At 43.2% G+C, this 22,291-nt stretch overlaps 1 protein-coding gene across 5 annotated transcripts in view; it reads right to left on the bottom strand.

The window, feature by feature from the left end:
- The window catches only part of BRF1 (BRF1 general transcription factor IIIB subunit), a 174,091-nt gene that overhangs the window by 127,741 nt on the left and 24,059 nt on the right, over window positions 1-22,291 (bottom strand). Inside the window, exon 1 of one of the 5 annotated variants that reach the window (XM_072038214.1) lies at window positions 710-885. The exons of the other annotated variants lie outside the window; for them this stretch is intronic. The gene's annotated coding sequence lies outside the window, so the exon portion shown is untranslated. Of the gene's footprint in view, window positions 1-709; window positions 886-22,291 lie in introns of those variants that run through there. 5 annotated transcript variants of the gene reach the window in all.

The raw sequence follows: 22,291 nt of genomic DNA, 5'->3' as shown, positions 1-22,291 counted from the left end.
AGCTAAGCTTCCTATTTTATCCCCCAACTTGATCCTGAGAGACCCACCCAATGGAGCAGAAGGCAAGACATGAGCAGGTCCTGGTCTGGCAGTGACATGCAGGCAGTGCTCATGCCCCAGGTCTCCCCCAGTTTGGAGACTGGGACCCCATCTTCAGCCACCCTCTTCCCTTTCCTCACACAGGAAAAACAAAGAGCTGTGGACATCCCCAAAGCTTACGGATCCCCCCATCACGGTACAAAAGTGACGGCAGGAGCTGTGCAGCTATCAAGCCCCAGGATGAGGGGACAGACTGCAGAGATTCCTGCTCTCCAAACTTATTTTTCAAGCAGAGCCACACTGGATCCACCTTGCCCAGGCCTCTGGGCCAAGAGAACAGACAGGCAACAGAGAAAGAGCCATCAGAAGCAATCCACCATCTGACAGAGCATGAGGCACGGGCAAGGAGAGGCAAGGAGAAGATCCCCTGTGGTTTGTGACCCCAAGGAGACTATTAGGGCTCTTAAGTCAGAAGTGCCTTTCACTGGTGGTGTTCTCCATTCTGGTCACACTTCGTCAGGCTGAGATGAAGACACAAAGAACTGTCATCTGTAGAGACTTTATGCACTACTTGTAGACATACAACCACTTAAAAATAAATGAAGAAATAAGGAGAGCTGACTGCACCACTGTGCCTCCCCCAGCTTCAGGAGACCCGGACCGGAATCACCTCAGCAGCGAGAGCACGTCATTCCCTCCGACTCAATGTCTTCAAAGTCACAAAGGCAACTAACAGGAAACAATTCCAGAAGTTTTAAAAGCAAAACTCGGACAACACTTGAGTAAAGCTTTCATAACAAACATAAGAGCAGCCAGTGAAGGGCCACCAGCTCTTCTGAAGGCTCCTGGGCTGAAGGCAGAAGGCCCGCAGGGCCAGCCTGGCTCCTCAGGGCAGTGGCACCCACGGGGTGCAGCCACCACACAAGAGGTGACGAGGAAGCCACGTTGCCACCAGAGCAGTCCAGGGCACACACCAGGGACCAGCCCAAGTGAGCTGGGGATGCAGAGCACAAACTGGACAAGCATCCCTGAGGGGTATTACCCCAGCACCCCCCTGGCCTGTCCCCACTGTGAGGCATTCCTCCTCCCAGGAACTCCCTTCCCATAAAGGCAGAGCTCCACACCTCGCGGGGCACTCAATAACATCGAGAAAGGTGTTTATTTTTTTTTCCCCCCAGTCTTTCCCACTAGCTGGCCTCACCCCCGAGCTACCACTAATATTCTGAGTATTTAACCTTAATTTCAAATGTTGAAATAGAATTCATCGTAATCCATCCTAGGCAAATAGCATGCTTGTTTGAATAAAGTACACTTTTTTTAGCAGAGCTTTTCACCCAGCATCAATATTTTAAAATGCAATTAATTTTGGGGTGGCCTGTCATTGACTACGGACAAACACCGAAGAGATCTGAGAGCCCAGAAAGGTAGCATTTCCTAACAGGGATGAGTATTTCATTACGTGCCATACACAGCCTTCTGCAGACCAGCGAAGGCTTTAGATCTGTGTGCTGGTACTTCCCCAAGCTGCTCTGCAGTATTGTCAGGCAGACAGCTTGAGCAAAAATACGGCTGTGATTCTGCCAGTGACCCCCCCAAACGAACAACGTTACGCAGAACAAGCAGCAGCATCTTAGAAGCGACATGTGTCTCGATGACTAACTTGGTTTTGTCCTCATCTGCTACAGAAGAGGGATAAATGTACTATTTATAGCACCATCGTCTAAGATAAACATTTACATTCGGCAACCAGTCTCCTATTTACCAAAGGAAGATCAAAAGATATGTTGGGTTTCCCTCCTGCCCTGAATTTAACATGACAACAAATTTCTATTTTCCTGGTATCTTATGCAACAACAGCAACAACAACAAAGAGCTGAAAGAGTTACCAATATTAACTGCGTTTCTGGATTCCTACACAGGGAACATCAGATCCCTTGTACTCCTCCTGGTTCCTCTACAAATTCAGGAAGCATTTCCACTCAAAAGGTATCAGCCAAGAGAAGGCAGGTATCAGCTAAACAGTTTTTGTGCCAGTGCTGCAGTAGCAAACTGCTGTACAGTGCCCTGAGCTCAGCCAGATGACAACCGAATGGAAGTCACAAAGCAATATACTATCTGTTCTGCCAATCTCGCCGATTTGGTATTTCCAGAGCTGAAAAATATAGATGTTATATTTTATTTAACTATAAGTACAGCAATTTTGCTCTGTTGTCATGTGAAGAGAAGACGTTTGCACTTAAGAAAAAATAGGGCATAAGAAAATAACTCATCAAAACAAATTCTCTATACAGCACTCCAGATAGCATCAAGAAAGACAAATATGAACCGAGACCGAATTCCCATTCGTACTGCCGGTCCTCAACATGAAAAAGCCCTTGTAGGAGTGCGATGGTATCTACAAGGCTGCTAAGCATTCAGAGAGCCTACCGCAGCAGTACGGGCAGTGCAGGGAGGATCTGCCGAGAAGCTGCCAGCTCTGGGGCTCAGAAGATGAGTAATTCCCTCCAGCAAACCCACAATACTGCAGCACGTCCACCAGCCCTTGGATGCACTTTCACTCCCCCTGCTCCTTGCTAGCCGGGTGGCATTTTATAGCCTGCTATTTCTTGTTCTTCTCCTGACTATCTCTGGTTTGCTCTATGCTTACCAGCATGGCTTCAATCAGCCCGAAGTGCTGGCTGATGCCCGTGCTGCTGGTCTGACCATATGGTCCCAGCGTGCAGCTAGCTGGTCCAGCTCTCTGCAAGGATGCAGCAAGCCTCATGATCTCAGCCAAAACAGTAGGAATATCCAGCATCGCAATGCAATTTATTAGCAATCTGCTCAACCCAGCGTTCACCAGATTACACTGCAGTGTTACAAACTCATCAAATAAATTGAATTGCTCCACTGGCTGGAAAAGAAAAGAATTTACCTTTAAGCCGCACCATGCTCTGGGTTATAAAACAAAATGCATGACAACTTTCTGACTTTCTTATCCATTATACCCAGTAGAACGATAAAAAAAAAAAAAAAAGCTTGAGAGGACAACACAAAAAACTGGCAACTACCATCCCAGTATTATAAAGTAATATCATTGTATGAAACAGTCATAAGTGCATATTGAATTTTTTCTAAATTGCAAGACAAGACGAGAACAAGCAGACAAGAAGGAGACAGAAGTAAAGCACACCCCCATTAGGTACATTTTTTTGTGTATCAGTAGCGTGCAAAAATAGTTTCCTTTCTTGGGCCTTACAGGTCATTGACAGAACCTGGGATTTCTTTTTGAACCAAAAGTAGTTTATAAGATCAAAGCTTACACTTCATGCTGGCCTTGCAATTTAGTGATGGCATTCAAATGGTGGCTGTATCTCTGGGAAAAGGACTAGGAACTGTCTTTTTTACAGGCTGCACAAGCCCATCAGCAAGGTTACAAAAATCCTTCCCCTTCCCTCACCAGTAAAACAGTAAATCTATTTTCCTTTAAAGAGTGAAATAAGAAAAAAAAGTCTAGAAACAACAGAAATTTTATGATGTTTAGGACAGATACCAAGCAGTTCCCATTTACTTCTCTAAGGCACATCATACTGGGCAGGGTGAGGAATAGAGAAAGAAAAAAAGGAAGAGAGAGAAAGCTTGCATTTCTGTAAGCAGCACACAAAATCAAGTTCCCAGGCTACCAACTAGTAAAGTTTATCACGCTCCTGAATCTGCATCTACAAACAAAAGGCCCTTTTCTGGTTTTAGTTCCAAGTCTACTAAAAAAAGTATTCCTACTCATCCAACTCCCAGCACGCTGAAAGAAACAAACTCTCATCTCTTCTCAGCTGATGCCAATCTCAGTGCTTTAGACACGCACGTAAGCCTCAAACCGAGAAGTTCAGATAGAACAGCTGAATTCCTCTGTCCTTTTAGGTCAGAAAATTTACACACTTTGGACCGAGGAAACTTGTTATTACAAAACAAAATGCAGAGGTTAGTAATCACTGCCATAAACACAGATCTGAAGAAAAAACTTGGTAGTATTAAATGCTTACACAAGTGGCAGCTGATAGCAAAACTGCAGCTCCAATTTTTATAGAAGCAAAATAGAAAAATGGGGAAAAAAAATCAGACCCATTCTTTACAAGCAATTTTCTGTCTTTTATGATCTTGTTACTACAGAAACATCTTATTCTTTTCCACTCTTCAAGAGGGATCATACCTTTTTTTGGATCCCTTAAAAGTCAGTTATGTCAAGTAGCTGCAGCTATTTATTACTCTCCTCTGGATTCTGCCTGCTCATCCACAGCTCTTCCCTCCGATCAACGAAGGCTGTACTGCTGCTATTTCAAAGTAGCGCTTTTTATAAGTTTCATAAGTTTCCAGGGAAATAACAGGCAGTACACAGCCAGAGCCTAAATGAATTGTTATTACAATACTAAACTGCATCATCAAAATCAAAGCATAAAGATTTCCTCCCCGTCTGCTATTTGCTCGAGGGGCTCTGGAAACTTAATGGTACCTGAATTGGGCGATGGAGTCGTGTTAACAGCACTAATCCTTTTCTGCAAAAAGGGATTGTTATGGTAACAAACACTGGATTCTATTAAAGGAAATGATTTGGGTGACTTTTACTTGGGTATTCATTTTCCGAATTTGAATTACTTTATTGACTGAATTTTACGTGCAGATTTCATTCTGCATTTGGTTTTCGCTCCTTTTATTTTCTTGCTTGGAAAAAGCTCACCAGAAGAACTCCCTGGAAAAGGAAAAAGAGCAGTTTTTATGTGTGGGCATCCCTGCATGCTTTGTCATATCTTTCAATTTCAGTAAGTCCCAGCTCAAAGCCTGAATGAATTTCCTGCTCTTTGCTCCATGCCAGGCTTCTGTGCTGTTTGTATTACAAACGAGTAAAACAAACAAACAAAGCCACAACAGGGAAAGTCCAGGAACACCAGCACGGCTACATTTATGAAGGCCGGTCCCAGAAGCCTAATCAAGAGTAGGGTCCCATGATCAAAGACAAGAAAAACATTTAAAGGCCAAACAATGGCGGGAGGAAGGGAGGAAACCGCAGCGCTGACTGCAGCGATCGCACTGAGCCTTTCCAGCAACTGGCACCACAGGCAAGTGAGAAGCAGCTTTATCTCCGCGAGCCTGCAAGGAAAACGGCCAACGAGCACTAAAAGCAGCAGCACAGCAGGGCATTATAGCAGCGCTGACCTAGCACAACAGCTTTAATTTTATTAAGGATGGCTAAGAGGCATTCCCAGCAACACCTCATTGCCTGCAAGGAGAGTGATGGGAGACGCTGGCCTCACCCCCATGCTCGGCCCACCTTCAGCCTAGCCCCAAACCCCGATCCTACTGCTGCTGAGGTGCCCGTGGTCCCTAAACCTGTGTCTGTTTTCCCAGAACAAGCCCCAGGTCCCCCGGGAGAGGTGTGGGGCCTGGGGCTGAGCACTCCAGAGGCAGCTCCTGGAGGAGCCGGCTGCCACTGGGGTCCCCACGCGATGGAGGGGATCCCAGCCTTGTCCCTGGACATTCCCACAGCTGTGTCTGCATGACTGGGGGGATGCACTGAAAAAAAAAACAAACTTGTGAAACAATCCTTGTGAAATTAAAAAAAAAGATTTAAGCCAGACCTGTTTAGCCAAGGGTTGATGCCTCTACTTTACTTTCTTATGGCCAGAACCACGCTACGTCGGTCCCGACCTGCAGCACTCGGTTCCCTGCCTGCTGACATCCACCCAACCCAGCCGTTCTGCCTCCCACAGGAGCATCCCAACCACCACCTGCAGCTCCCCGTCCCTCCTGGTGAAGAAGCCCTTCTGTCACATGTCAGAGGGTGGTTCGTTCAGCTACAGAGAGCTACAGCAGGCGCCATCACGATTAATGGCTTAAAAATTCAAATAGTCGTCACTGCCCCAACTACTTCTTAAATATTTGATACTAAGCTACTTTTCTTCCACCTAGAAAATCTGCTGTTAATATCTCTTCCCAGCACTTATCTGTACTTCTTTAAGTATTCATTCCCTCAATTTTGATCCTTGTGTTCCATTAATGCCAACACAGGCCTGCGAAATAACTCCCCCCCAACCCCTTTTTCCATTCCCTGATTATAAGATATCACTCCCACATGGACAGGCTCCTTTCATACACAGCAACTGGCCATTTGAATTCATTTCCCTTGCAATTCTGAAAACCTTGGCACTGGGAGCAGTTCCTCCAATTTGCTGCGTTGAGTTCCTGGATCCCTGCTCCCCTCGCAGGTGGTACTTCTGCTGCTGCAGCCTTGTTCCCATTTTATCCATCTAAACGCTACTCTGGGTTCAACAACAGGCTGCTGAAGCCCTAGGGTTTATTTGTGGGCTGTACCTAACCTATTGCTCTCCCTCCCCATCATCCTTAGACAGTAGCTTGCTTGCTTCTTATCCTTAATTATTATTTACTTGCTTTTTAAATCCAGCTAAAGAACTTTTTGCTAATAAAATCCTTACAGAACTTTACTTCTGCTATCACAAGTAGGAAAACCATGCTTGATGCTGACATTAAAAAAAAAAACACACACCCAGAAAAGCAACACGTGGCTGATTCACTCACATCTGAAGGCACAGCATCATGACTGAGCCGAGCTGAAGCCCAAGCCGTTGCTGCAGGCAGCGCTCCCACCTCCAGCCCTGCATTTACGACAGAGAGGAGGGAACCTGCCCTGCTGAAAATCAGCCCGAAGAAGAACAGAAAGTTAAGTTTTCATTTGGAGCAGCTCCCCCATAACTCAACAAGCGGCCTCCCAAGCCCCGAGCTGGCGGAAGGTGGCTGGGGCGAGGAGAAGTGCTGTCAGCAGCAGCACACACGTGGATCGACTTAAAGCGAATGTGAGAGCACAGCCTAAATGGGTCAGAGAGAAGCATACACACGATCCCTACGCTTCCTCCCGCTTCTCTGCTACTGCTCCCAGCCCTTGCTGCTCTTCTGATCCAACCTGCTTGCACAAGTCTGATGTATTGCAGCTTAAATACGCGCTAACGCGTTCATTTAGTTGTTAGTGCACTGAAATGCTTCAGGTGGTTGGGTTTTGTATGACCCTTTTTATTTCCTCAAGTTTTATCAACTGATTTTTTTTTTTTTTTTTACTGTTTTAAAGTTGAAACAGCTGGAAGGCCACACCACTGGCAAGAACCTAGAGCAAACGCATGATTAATATAAAATAGCCCTTGCTTATCTGACATCACGAGAATTAGAAAAAAAAAATTTAGGATATCAGGAGCTTTTAGGTCATGGTAGCTATTGAGCATGCAAGGCATCCCTCTGACAGCACCATTAGTTAGGCTATACTTTAAGCTTCCTCTGTTTTATTTGGACAGTGATTTTTTTTAATTACATCTTAAGTGACATTTTTCTGATTTTTCTATACCTATATGCACGTAAAGCTTTTTTTCCCTCCACACTTACCAATTACCAATTGTTACTCTTGTCACAACAAGAAATGAAATATTTCTGCTGTCACACAGCATTACTGCTGATCCAAGCACTACGCTCAACCATCCAAAATTTTTATATTACTGCAAGAAAAAAAAATGCTCGTGACATAACCTGACAGTTTGGATTTTTTTTTTTTAAACTTTTAAAAAACAGTAATTTGAGTATTATTAGAGAGGTCAGAACTTGTTTCCCACCTACAAAGCAAAAAGCATCTAACTAACAAACAACTTTGTCCAATCTACACAAGGAGGAAAATTCAAGAATGCAGCATCATATGCAAGCAGAATCTGTTGCCTATCGGTGTGAGTTGTCAGAACCTTTAAAACAAAACAAAAGTGAGGGCTGAACACAACAGGATTCACTGCTGCAGTGGAAAACTTTATAGATGCGCAGGGCGTATAAATCAGCGCAATGTTATCTGCTCGCTGACAGCAAGTTCTAGTGCCTTCCCTGCGGATCAGGGCTTTTGCAAGGCAAAGAGTGAGAACTGAAAACTGACAGGAGCTGTTTTTCAGAGTCCTGCGGACACTGTGGAAGCAGGCAGGAACCCCAGATCAGCACTGATCCACTGGGGCAAGGAGGCAGGAGCTGGAGGTATCCCCTGGCCAGAACTGCAGTTGGGTGAGGGCAAGGAGATGGAGAGGAGCAGAAGCAATCGCGTGACTGCAGCTGAGCAATTACCTCTCCGCTGCACTGCAGTGACTATTAGCTAGAGCCATACATACTAAGAATGTTTTAAAAAAAAAAAAAAAAGTTTAATCCACCTTCCCTGCTATAAAAGCCAACCCAGCCCTTCCCTTTTCCTGCCAAAAGGCTCCTGTGCATCTCTGTAAGCCTTCCCTACCCTCCTCACCCACCTTTTAATACTTATCTTTTATTACATGCCTGAGAATTTCCTTGTCCTCAGACACATGCAGAACAATTTTGCTCCCCTAGAGTTCAGCTCCGCTCTTCTGCATGCCAGTTGTTCTGTCAAAATACAACCGGCAGTGGTAAATTATTTCCACTCCCCATCGTCCAACTGTGCAGGCAGAGAAAAACCTTACTGACAGAGACTAACACCGCTTTGCTCGCAACCTGTGCTTGGCCTTAAGGTTGCTGCTGCTGCTTCAGGACTGGAAAAGGCCCGCAAGCCTCATGCTACTTCCAGCATCTGGCTTGGGGTTGCCTTTTTTCTTTCTTCTTTTTTAAAATGAATTTGTTTTCTCCGGATCTACATGCAAATGTAACAAAAGGCCCTCTCTCCCCATCCAGACCATACCCAGCTGGCAAACACGTATGACACAGTAATTGCAAAAGGAAAAACTTCATAAATATCAACTAATTGGCAAATTCCTTAAGCCACCTCAAAAAGGGAAATAAGTAGAAAAAGCATCAAGGGAAAAAGGACGCAGAGTGAAGTAGTTGGAGGGGGTGTGAAGAAAAAGAGGCAGTTATTAACAATATCAAAGGGATAGGAGATAAAACACAATCTAAAAATGGAAGCAGAAAGAGAAGAAGTGAAATCAAGCTGGAAAAGGCACAGAGCCATAACAAAAACAAGAAAGATTGTATTAGGTTAATACTTATTTAAGGTATTTTTATGTGAGGCTGACAAGAGCAGTCAAATATTTCATTCCTTTATCTAAAAGGGATAAGAAGCCCAGCGGTTAGGTAAAAGAGCATCAATCTTTATTCGGGCTGCAGCTAAAGAATGCAATTCTGCCCTCAGTTTGTCCCTGGCAGCTGAGTCCATCAGCTACTGATAACGAGGAGCATGAATGTGAGGGGGCTGCTCTCCTTTACTGCTACAAAAGGCCTATTTAGATCAGAGCTATGACTGCCCGATAATTTTATCTGCGCACAGCCCATACACGATGGAAGAAGTTAGGGACAGAGCTTCAACCTCAACTTCTGCATTTCCTTCCTTTTGAAACTAAAAATAAGTGAAGGTTGCCACAAATCTCAGCTAAACAATGAAATAGATGGGTGATGCTATTTATCAAACCGCTCTCTTGTGCTATCTGCTTTGGCTTGGAGTTGAGAGGAGATTTATGGCCAACGAGAGAAGGCACATATTTCAGACACAGTCCTACGTTTCTTTAAACAATAACATTTATGTAAGTCAGATGTACAGACTGTTCCAGTAAAGGGTTAGAACTACAATGCCATCTATGTATTCCTACAGAGCCAACATGTCCCTCTCGGAAAATATTTGGCATATTTGAGCAGTATCCCTCTTTATGTATGTAATCTCTTCCATTTATAAGAACCTACGCGGCACATACAATATACCATTAACAACTTTTCCAGGTGGAGCGAATTATCCCCAGGCTTTGCTTTCCTCAGGAACCCCAATCACCCTCAAATTAAAGAGGGAGAACGTGGTGGTGGTGGGACAACAACGACTGTGAAAGACCCAGGGATCGAACGTCCAGCCTTCATCACATCACTGAACATGATTTGTTAAGAGAGGAGCAGAAGATCAGTAGATTTCGGGAAGATAATGGAAGTTTAAACCATAAATAGAAATGTACATGAGCTCATGACTAAGACCTAATGACATGAACTTAAAGGAAAATGTAAGCACCATATTAACAAGAACTTACCACACAACTCATCGGACCTCATAACAGTTTCCCAAGGGAACTGGTGGAAAGCCCCGCTGCTTGGAACAAATGAATCCAGGAAGAGCAAGACACAAGAAAAACCACACAGCATAGAGCGATCCCGTGGAAGAAAAATAGGCCGTGCTGATTCCTAGGTTGAAGTTCTCATGCTTTTGCAAAATTGTAAAGCTTAAGAGAAAGGGGCAACTTTCTATGACAGAAACATTGTGTGCTCTGAGTGTACAGAAGAGGAGGAAACATCCTCCCCCCACGTTCCCAAAATTGCCATCTCTGCTGGCTCAGTACAGCAGCATTTCAGCCCGTTTGCAGTTTGGTAGCACATCAACACAGACCCAAGGGCAATCTGACAGAACAACCCAGCCTGTAGAGCAAAGATCCACCTACTCATCTTCCCACATCTTCAGAAACCTTTTCCACAGTCACCACTCCATTCTAAATTAAATATTATATTAATGACACTTTGAGCAAACCAACCAACAACAATAAAAACACAACACCACTCAAACTGTGTGGAATTTCTTCCACAATCAAATCTTTAGATACCAACTTCCTTGGCTCTTCTATATAACCCACTCACCCTCTGGGTGCCCGTCCTTAGTAGTTAAAGTACTTAGTAGTTAAAGACAATTTCAGGTAAGGACAATTACATTCTCCTTTTCACATGCTAAACCTCAAAGATCAACTGCAACACAGCTTTCTGTGCAGTCTGACTCCAAGACAGGATGTGAGATTACCCATTAAACATACATATCCAGGACTAGATGCATTATTAATTCATTTCCCCCTAGGTAATATGGCACGGTGAAGAACAGCTACCAGAGAACATACTGACTAAAGACTTAAACAGAAATCAGTGGATTTACGTGATGATTGCTATGCAGCAACCTAACGGACCTCATTAAAGGAGATATGGATTCTCCTCCCCTGACACCGCCACTGCTCCTACAGGGTAGGCACTGATGTTTAACACAAGGAGGAATATTGATTGTAACCTATCTCAAAAATTGCTCTTATACCAGTCATGAGAATGATCTGTCTCAATAACATCCAAGCCTGAATCAGACAGGTTTTAACTTTTTAACATTTTTCTCATTAGTGACAGTGTTTCGATTTCTTTTTTTCTTAATAAGCTGGCTATAAAACACTACCTGCCTCAGAGTTTCAATTTGGCAGGTGCTGTAAACACCAAAATTAATTTTTACTTTTGTCCTCTTTGACTTTGTGGAGCTACGCTCAAGGAAGCTGCCCTAAGGAATCACTTAACATCAGCATTATCTTGAACCCAAAAAAAACCACAACGTATTGCTTTGGTAGAGTCCACAGAGTAAGTTTTACTTACTAACCTCTTAAGACCCACAAGAAAAAACCCAACTCTTCAATCAACTGCCTGCCTCGGATCTGTTAACGCTATGAGCGGCCTCCTCTCTGAAGGCCTCAGAGGTTGCACCGCTGTACTGACCAACCCCAACGACCCTGCTTCCCTCTGCAGAACAATCACAAACTGGCTCTTTCTCCTTCCTACCTTCTGTATTCCACTCTAGAGCAGTAAGAAAAGCAGACAGGCAGATGAAATTTAGCCTAGCTCTGTTCATGATGACCTGATGTCTGTATAATCACGGGCCTGGCCGTGATTATACGGCCAGTATAATATAGTATACTGGCTCCAGGGTATAGTAGCTCCAGGACACGCAGAAGTTAGCATTTCCGTATGATCAAACGCCATCCTGCTACTTTATCACACAACAAGAGGTATAGGCCCCACTTTGTTTAAACCAGCTTTAATTATCATAAGCTTCAGCACTCAACTTCCTCCTGAAAGCCATGCTCATGTGGAGGGGGAGCTGACCTTGGCACAGCCACACATTTCTGAGGGCTCCAAATCCATCACGGGCTCAGTTTCTTGTCTCTGTGCCTATTATCCTTTGGAAATAGGAACACTCCAAAACTTCAGCGCAGCATTTTGTTCTAAGTGGCTGCTATTACGCTGTCTCCCTTTTATGTCTTCCTTCCCACGGACTAAATCAGGAACGGGTATCTGACTAAGATCCCTCATAGCTTGACAGTGAGTGACTGCACCTGGAGGAGAATGCAGGCGGCTCTCCGCACCACACCACGGAGGCAGGTCCTCTCTTCTGCTGTGAGACAAAATGTTCCATGGGTACTCTCTGAAGAACTTGACTTTTGTTTCCATGTCACCACTTAGACTCCCTCGTACTCTGAAGTTTTCTTAGGGTAGTATTTAGTGTCGCTGTAAGCTCACAACTTGACTTTCCTAGCACGACAAGTCAACGTTTCACAGAAATCCCAAGCAACCTCAGAGTTTTAGCTCTCTAAGTCAAAGACCTTCATTAAAAAACAAACAAACAAACCACAACCTTCTTAAGAAAGAGAACTACCCACACATACAGTAGGAAAAGTGTCTAACCAATGACAAAAAGAACACGCAAGCAGCCCTGCAACCCTTCAGAAAGAACATTATTTCCATTCCCAGTTCTGCACAACCAGAAATAGTCTCCTTAAGGGTATTTTGCACCCTATCTTCCATCAATGTACGGTAGGTTCACTGTGGACTGAGAATGGAGACAGAAGTACGTTTATGACCACAGGATGCCGAACAACTTTATTTTGACCAAAGCCACAGATACCCGCTTGCTCTCAAGAAAGAAGCTGGCAGCAAGCAAGAGTTAACTTCCAGTATAGGGCCAGCTGGAACAACACAGACCACTCAGACAACAAACGTCACCTCACAAGCACCCTGGATTTGTTCCAAAAATCACTTGAAAAGTGGTATTCTTCCTTGACACGCTCAAGGACTGATTCAGCTTGCACCAGCAGCAGTATTTTTCTCTAGTGCATGGTAGGAACTATAGTCTCTAAATCTATTTTGGGATGATTTTGAATAGTCTCAAGATCCATATTTTCCTACCGTATTATTAGGAAAGCTGGCAAATTATTTTCCCAGTATTTAAACTTTAAAACAGAGATTGCATGCAGCTAAAAAATATCAGACTACTTCATCACCTCCCACCCCCCAAAAGAGAGAAGCCTTTAGGTACAGAAATACATTTTCTGAGATGGAAAGAGATTGCACTTGCAAAGCTATTCACCCACATTAGTATTGCTTATGAAATCACTTAGAAGATTTCAGTTGACATTGAATAATTTTATTTCTAGCTATTTCCCTGAGCTCACGGAGCTTTCCCGGCCACGGAAGTAAGCAAACACAGCACCTGCTTGGATTTGGCAGGCTGCATGGGGCGCAGAATAACAAGGCAACCCCTCCGAAATCTTCTTCATTTACAGATGCTGATTTGCTGATGACAGCTGTGCTCACCTTTGGAAATGCGGGTGAATTTGGATTAGCAAATGCTGACAATTCATCTCACATTTAAAATGGAGGCTGCTAGTTAGAGAGGGGTGAATGATAAACTAAGGGCTACTACCGATTTCCTGATTTCTCACACAAAGCCAGCTTCCTCCATTTCACTTCACAGCAGACCTAGGGGAAGAAACAGGAGAGGTATCGTATAAAAACCTCAGCCTGAAGACTAGGTGCAACTGGAGCAGCTTGATCTGTACTGTTAATCATTTGTATTTGGCAAGAACATTTTCCTAATCTGTCAGCAATTAGATTTTTTTTTTTTTTTAAATAAGAATTCAGGTTAGTATTAGAGGATGAATTTTGAATTTACCCAGGGCAGTTGAAAGGGGAAACCCCCAGCCCCCTTTTATCCCCCCCCCCCCAACACACACCTCTCACACCAGCTCCCAGCACTCCTCACGTCTTATGCTAAGCCACTAACTCAGAAAAAAAGAAAAAGTGGGCAGTTTCCTAAAGACATCAGTCTGAGCAAGGAAGGGAAGTGAGACACATGCAAGAAGTACAGCAGCAAGCCTCGAGAGCAGTTCCACAACACGCAGCTCCTCCGATTTATCTAAGACGCTACCCAGAGTCTGGAAGCAGAAGTTTACAGCTGTCTGCACTGCCTCATAACGTGCAGTATACATATTCTATGAGCAGACAAATTAATCTCTTAACCTGATTTAGAAAGCATCTTTTCCCACGTAAAAGGATTTCCTTAAATCTACGCTTGCACATGCATGCACGTGTCCAAAGGAACCAGAAATGCCCTTCTGCATGGGGGCTCTGTAACACCCTGAACTAACAAGACAGCTTCCAATGGTTAGCACCCATGCTATGCCCCACGAGACTCTGCAGTGTTTTTGTCTCCCTTTTAGACAAGGCAACGTGATGCTTCCCAAAAGGCCAGAGCATCAAAGATGGCTGTGTTTTTATACATCAGCTCTGCAAGGACAGGGAAGAGGTGTTAGCACCTTCAGCTTTAGCACGTCCTGTATGACCAAAGTAGCTCGGTACCACCTCAGACCAGACCTACTGCTTGGTTTCTGGAGAGCTACCCATTCTCAGAAATTCATCCAAAACAGGCTACAAAGTGAAGTGCTACAGCTCCTTTTAGAGCAATAATAAGCTCGTGATTCCCACCATAAAAATGGCATGGAATCTTGTCCCTGAATAGGGATTTATGGAAGTCATCAAATAGTGCACATAAGGTACAGATGTAAATATTCATGTACTTTAATGAGTGACAACCGTACTCGAGAACCTGTGTCTAATCCCTGTACCAGAACCCATCTCTGTATACCCCTGAAATCCGGAACTAAGATCCTAACCTGCTTCCTCAACATTACACATCTCATAATATAATGCCCAGAAGTACTAATAATCAACTGTGTAGTTTCGGAGTAAATGAAGGAAAAAATATACTGCCTTACCCTAAAAATCCAAACTCTAATTGATTTTGTTAAAAAAAAATTACAGGTTCATTAGCATAGTATTTCATAGGGAGACACACAGTTGAAGGTAATTAGCCACTTGCTTAGCTGCATTCAGCGCTAATGGCCTTTCTTTGAAGAAAGATCCACGTCTGTTTGATTTTTCTATTGCTCAAACTTAAGAGAAGCCTCTTTCAGTTGAAGCAGGAGTAATCTGAGCTGACTTTAGAACAGCTAAGCAATCAATTACCTTTTCACTTAATTTATGCTGTGTTTGTTTGGGACAGCTTTGTCTTAACAGTATAAAAGCTTTAAATCTAGGTGATTAAAGCCAGATTTCTAGATACATATTTGGGATCCTAAAGAACAATGGCAAGCAAACACAGCTCCTGCTGACATCCAGAGGAGATCTAAAGAGCACAGCTCAAAAACAGGTTGAAGCATGCTGAACCTAACGTCCTACCTACACTGCAGCTTGGGTTCAAGGAGATCTTGCTGTACTTTTTCTCTGCTTTATAAAAATCGTTTGTAATTTCTATTAGAAACTAATCAAAGAAAAAAAATATAGTATGTGAAGGAATACAATTCATTTTTTGAAGCGTTACATCCTCAATGTCAGAAATCACAAGTGATAGCCTTCAGGAGAGCTATCCTTTGACAACCTTCTCCCTCCCACAATTACTTAACCTTCCTTCTTTTTACCTACATATTCAACAGTATTTAGGCTTAGTCTACATGGGCTAGTATTTAATTATCCATATTGTCCAAAATTATTCAATTACTTGAATACAAAAAGACCCTACAAATCTTCACTGAAGGAACAGTTTGCAACTTTTTTTCCCCCATTTCACAGTTCATCCGTGAATAGCCACTGCCACAAAACCTTTGGAAAAAAGAAACTTTCTTTACAACACTAATTACTATAATTACTATACAGCTTTAGAAAAAATGACTTTTTTATGCATGAAGTTATTTTTTTCCTAGAAAAAAAGAAGGGGAACATGACATGTATTGAACATTATTTAAAAAAAGTCACCTAGCCTTATTTTTTTTTTTTTTGTAAGGAGCCTCCTCCCATAGCAGGCTGGAGTTCTTGTCTTTCAAAAACTGTAAGGTTAAATTAAATGCTATTCAAGAAACAGGTTATTTTCAGCTTATGAAGAGACATCACTCTTCATTCTTCAACCTTTGATAAAACATGCAGTACTTGCATGTTATCCTCCCTCATTATCTAATGAGGAACTTCATAAGCTCATCACCCAAGTAGAAATCACCAAGGCTACAGCCCAGCTACGGTCCCACACACCCAGCACGCAACCTCTTGCATTACCCCACGCTCCATTTTTACAGCAGGAACAACATGTGGGAAATTCACACCGAGCAGCCAGAAGAGCAAAACCAAAATTCTCCGGAAGAGCTCTACTTTAAAGACATGATTAAAGAAAAAAAAAACACAACTCTTTCTCGCCACTCCTCCCATGAAATTACAGTTGAATAATTACGACAACGGCATTTTCTTTTAGAATTTGAGCTCTATTAACAAGTGCTTGTATCAGTGTGTAACAGCACCACCTGGCGACCTTCTTCAGTGCCTTATAAAAACTGCACAGTTAAGGTACAGTAATCAGCATAGAAAAACATTTTAGTTCTGGTTCTGTGTAATTTGGATTCTTTTCAATTAGAAATACGTGCACTTTTTATCAGTAAATAGTATCATTTTATGATTCTGCTAAAGAAAGAGCTAAACACCAGCTGATTTCTGCTGGTAAATAGGGGAAAGCTCTTGACACAGCAACAGCCAATTTAGTAAAATTCTGGAATTCATTCAAATGTTAGAGTATAACAGGTTAATGAACTGTTTATTTAATGGCTTGGTTTATAGTTCATACAGATGAAAGGCCACCTCAGAATTAGAAACAGTCAAGCCTAAGTTATTAAAATCACTTGAAAAATCAAACTGAATGTCATGTATGCTATATATTCTAATTGATTAAATATATAAACAGAATTAGCATTTTGGTCCTAACGCATTAAGAATTTTACTGCTGTTCCAGTGGAGTATCTCAGAACAGCTAATACATGTTGCTGAAAAAATCCTTAGGGATCCTGAAATGAAAAAGTACTCCCTGAAGACGTAGCGAGCGACAAGAATTCTATTAGAGTGGAGCATTTCTTCTTCATCATTCCTTTTTAAGTTGCGACTAAATTAGCACAGCCTGCACACTCCAGGGTGTGTGCTGGGAGGATGGAGGGGGGGAAGCGGAAGATATAAAGGCCTGAGGCACTTCAAGCAGAGAGCATCCATCTGCCAGCAGCAGTCAATGAACAGAACATTTCTAAAAGCTTCCCACTCGTATTAAGTCAAGCCAAAAGAACAGAAAACACCTTCCTTCGCTCTGACTGCGCAGGATTGAACGTAACAGGACGGTGAGTTATAAATACATGTAAAAATATAAAGGAGAACAATGTGGTCCTGCGTTCAGCCTCTCCTGCTGCAAAGCTGGTTTAAGAGGCTCATCTCTACAGCATCCCTTCCCTCATCTACTCTATGGCAGCATGCAGAGGAGTGAAACGAAGTGAAGCAGGAAAAAAAGAGTTGGTTTATTTATTTTTTGTTTTGGCTGGTGGGTTGCTTTTGTTGTTGTTTTTTTGTTTGTTTTTCTTGTGTAACCCAGATATTTTCACCGAAAGGCAGGGAACAAACCGGCTTTACTGCTAGGCATGTACCACGGAGCCAGCCTCCAGAGCTGTAGCTGTACAAAACGAAGGCTTCGGATAGCAATACCACTTAAAGAAGTTCCCAACCCTTTACACAATACCTCATTGCCACCCGTGCACCACAGCACGTCAGCTCCCAGGCTGACACAACCCACAGGAGCACAGCAAATGACAGAGATCATTCAGGTTAAAAATAACTTGCATGCATGCACAGAGTTGTCCTGGTTGGGAAAGTTTGTTTGTTTTTTAAACTCCTGAGGGGTTTCTGTTGCTGCTTTGTCTTTCTGAGTGGGTGTTGGATGTTGGTTAGTCTGCCACTGCGTTGGATGTGGGACCCTCACACGGAACATGTTTCATACACCAGGAGGGCAACGAGGACGATCAAAGCTACAGATCAGCTTCTGCATAAGGAACGAGATGAAAATGAGACTAGACGAGTGAGGAAGCACCACCACACGCACTGCTCTGATACAGCTCCCTCAGCCACTGCAGGATGCATGACAGACACTGTGCCAGATGTGCCCGGAGGTGTTATTGCATCCCTATGAGAGGGATGCACACAGCGTGCCTGCATGACCTGTGGCAGGCAGACCAGAGCTGTCACCTCCAGGATCCCGATCCCACATTGAATGACACCCACCGGTTCCAACACTGCAGCCACTACGTGCTTACACTGACACCATTCACCACGATGTGAAGAAAGCAGTTCAGGATCACAGTTTATTCGCCTCCAGCTGCACAGCACAGGTGACAACGAGCACAAGCATGTCTGCAAGAACTTAAACAAGTAAATCTTCCTTTTAAAAGCAATGTACACAGACCCTGAGTTTACTCTGGTGTTTGTTAATCCCGTAGCACAGGGGTCCGGAAGGTCAAGGCTGGGGCCATTACTTAGGAACAGCCGTCTTCCAAGAAAGCTGCAACAGCTCCATCAGCAAGTCACGCTTGCAGATCCTCGGGCTGAGATAACGATTCCCTGCACTGCTTCAGCACGTGAAGTAAGGAACTAGGTGCTATCAAGGAGCAGCATTAAGAAGAAACAATATAACCCAGAGAGGGAGAACTCTTTTATGGTATAGCCATAGTGCCTAGAAATGACACAAACACTTCAAAAATCACGTTTAAGCATTTAAAAACAGTCCTATGCCCTGTAAGTGATGTACATTTTCATGATAAAAAAAAAAAAGTGGCAGCTACACAGAACTGAAATCAAAGCTACGTTACTCAAAGTGCATTTTAAACTTGTCTAACAACCTTCCACAGCTCAAATGGTTTAATTCAGAAGCTGGTTAAGAGAGGCAGCATGGAAATTCATAGACATTACTAGAGGGGTGGGGAGAAAGGGGAGAGAGGCAGTTACCTATTCTCTGTCACAGTGTGCAAGTAGGAAGCTAGACCTATTAATATCCAAGTTCACCTCCTTATGAATGGTACTATAAAAAGTGAATGCTTCAAAAAACATTAGCCCGCTAGATAAACTGTCTTTACTTAAAGGATTGCTCTCAGGAGAAACGACAGGTTCCAATTATCTACACAAGGCTGTAGGGAGATAAATCTCTGTCAATGAATCCCACAAACGTGCTAGGTATTGTCCTACTCTGTGTCACATAGACATTGTCAAAGTTAACGGGGAAAATTCTTAAGATACAAGACACCAAAACCATAATACCAAGTAAGAAATTTCACAAGCGTGCATTTCTTCTTTTGTTTGACAGAAAGAAGCAGAGATCTGTGCTTCCCTGGCACAACAGTTTTCTTGCCCACAGCCAACTAATAAACTCAGAGACAGAGCAGAGACAGGAGAGGAGACAGAGCACAAGAGTCATGAAAGACGCCTTTAACGCCAGTCAGAGTCAGGCCAACTCAAAGAGGCTGAACACCAAGGGGTTTTTTGGTCTCAGTTAATACAACAGAAAGCATCTCTTAACTCCTTTAAGACTATTTTTTTCTTCCCAATTTTAAGAACAATCTTGAAAATTAAGAGAAAGTAACAACAAAAATTGTCCTGAGTCTACCTACAGATGAAACCAACACCTCCAAACTATTTTGGAAGTCTCTTCTAATATTTCCTTTTTCTGGATACGCGAACACATGAACAGAGTAGGGAAGACAAAGCCTGATGCATGTATTCCAACTGGCCAGGATGCTGTGCTGAAAGTTTTACTGATGTTTGCTGATGGCAAAATCCAACCATTACTGTCCTTCCAGCAGATCCTCTACCGTTAACTTGAAGAATCACAGCCCCTCTTCCCTGGAAACCCTGTGAGGACAAAGTCAGCAGGACAAATAATATTTTTATATTTTTTGGAATAACTTATCACTGGCTACAAAGTGTTTTTCTGCCTGTTTTGTTTGTTTTTTCTCCCCCCCCCCTCCCTTTTTTTAAATAATATTTCTCAATTAGTGTTTCTTCAAATCTTTGCTGAACAAGTTCCCTGCAAACCCAGAAAGCTGAAGCTCTGAGAAAGGCGTGTAAGCTGCTGAGATACCCTGAAGGTCAGCCAGCAGAGCCTCGAGCATCTGAGCTGTGGGCTGTACTTTTGGGACTTACCAGAGCCTGCATCAAGGCAGAAGACCAGGAAAGCCAGTACCTACTGAGATTCAAGCAAAACTTAGAAGCACAGAGGGGCAACACACTGGAACACAAGCACAGCAGCCCCATAACAGAAAAATTCCCCATTGAAAAGTTATGGGATAAGTAACAGTTATCACAAATATGGAAGGACAAAGAGGTTGGGAAAAAACACATTCCTTTTAAAATTCTTCCATAAAGTTATGATGGTACCAAAGATTTAACATCCCAACTCAAAACTTTTCTGCTTTCCCAACTCTGTAGCATGTTCTGACCAAAGAGCGAGAGCAAAGGTCAAGAGACACTTGTGCAAGTAACAAATATGTGAGTGTTATGTCTAAGACCCATCCATGTTAGCAGAAAGGATGAATCTACAAGACAGAAAGAGGGAAAGCTGTGAGTGACCTCAAAGGGGGAAGCTTGAGCTTGTTAACATGCAAAAAAAAAGGACAGTAGGATGTGATTCAGTAGTTCAGTTTTGACCATGTTATGTCTCTGTCAAGATGATCCCCAAACACAGACACCAAAGCGTAGGATTCATCACCCTTATCCTCAGAGATGAGCATCTGAGCTTGGTCAATCCAGACTTCCTTTCGGTGAGCAAAGAGGCACTTCAAAAACTGAGTCATGTATGACTTCCTTTCAGGTCACTCCTTAATCACACCCTGAATCTGTCCACCTCTGCATAGAGACCCTCAGTGGAGTTCAGGACAAGGAACTCACGCAGACATCCAAGATTTGGCAGCTGGATCCCAACCTACCACGAACTTGATGGAAGAGGTATGAAGTAATGAAGATGTTTTCCAGACTAAAGAGCTGCACTTAGTAAGTAGAAAAGATTATCCCAAATGAAAAAGGAATCATACATCCTCCCCAAGGAGACGTGGCAAAAGCTGACATGCTAAATGGAAAGATGAAGAAAATGAGTTAAATAAGTTCTTAATGACAAAGGACTAATAAAGGGACAAGTCAATAGATCAGTCAAAGAGGGTAAGACCAAAGCAATGGTCTGGCTAGAAGAGTAAGTCTTTCAAAGCCTTAGCAAATAAAAAATACATGACAAACCCAGACAAGGACAACTTTAAGCAATGATTAGTTGAAGAGGAAACAAAAGAAAATGCAATGGGGGTACTAATCAAAGGTGGAAGGATTGAGACTAGCTTGTACCACAACAGAAATGAAAGCAAGAAGGACAACTAAGTGTAAGGCAGAGAGATTAGACTCAAAGTTTCATTACTGAAATCAAGGCCAGATACATTTGTAGCTGATAGACAAGGAAGAGCCAAAGAAAAGATCACACCCAGCAAAGAAAACAACCAGAAAGGATTTAAAGACCATGCACAACTGCAAAACTACAAACTTGCTGGGAATCACAGTTGGACAGGTAGCATGCCTGGAATCATAAAATGGATGGTTACAGGCTCTATGGGAAGGACAGACAGGGAAGGGGAAAGGAGAAAAAGAGGTGTTCATTTTACGCAAAGGAACAGCCTGAATCACGGAATCATTAAGGTTGGAAGAGACCTCCAAGATCCTTTGGTCCAACCATCACCCTACCCCCTACCACCAGTGTCACCCACTAACCCATGTCCCCAAGCACCATGTCCAACCTTTCCTTGAACACTCCCCCAGGGACGGTGACTCCACCACCTCCCTGGGCAACCCGTCTCAATGCCTGACTGCTCTTGCTGAGCAGAAATCTCCTTATTTCCAACCTGAACCTCCCCTGGCACAACCTGAGGCCATTCCCTCTAGTCCTAAACGAATGCACGAAGCTTTGCTGCAGAACAAGTGACAGGCCGATAATGACAGTGATCCTGCACAGTGCCATTCTGTACTGACGTGTTCTTGGGGTCAACTTAGCTTCAGAGCAGCTCATGACTCCCACTGGTCTTCAGCAGCAATATCATTTTCAGGTCTCACAGATCTCTTCACCAGAGTTTGGAGGAAACTAAGTACTATACATGGCAGACAAGGACTGAGCAAGGGATCACTTAGCAAACTCCACATTCACAAGCCAACAGGATTAGAAGGGATATACCTGAGGATGCTAATGGAGCTGGCAAAAAGTAGTATCTTTAAAATAATATTTAAAAGGTTGTAGGAATTG

Source organism: Anas platyrhynchos, chromosome 5 (genome assembly GCF_047663525.1).
Source record: "Anas platyrhynchos isolate ZD024472 breed Pekin duck chromosome 5, IASCAAS_PekinDuck_T2T, whole genome shotgun sequence".
Lineage (NCBI taxonomy): Eukaryota > Metazoa > Chordata > Aves > Anseriformes > Anatidae > Anas > Anas platyrhynchos.
Note: the sequence above shows the minus strand (reverse complement) of the source record. Positions and strands in the feature narration are given on the sequence as shown.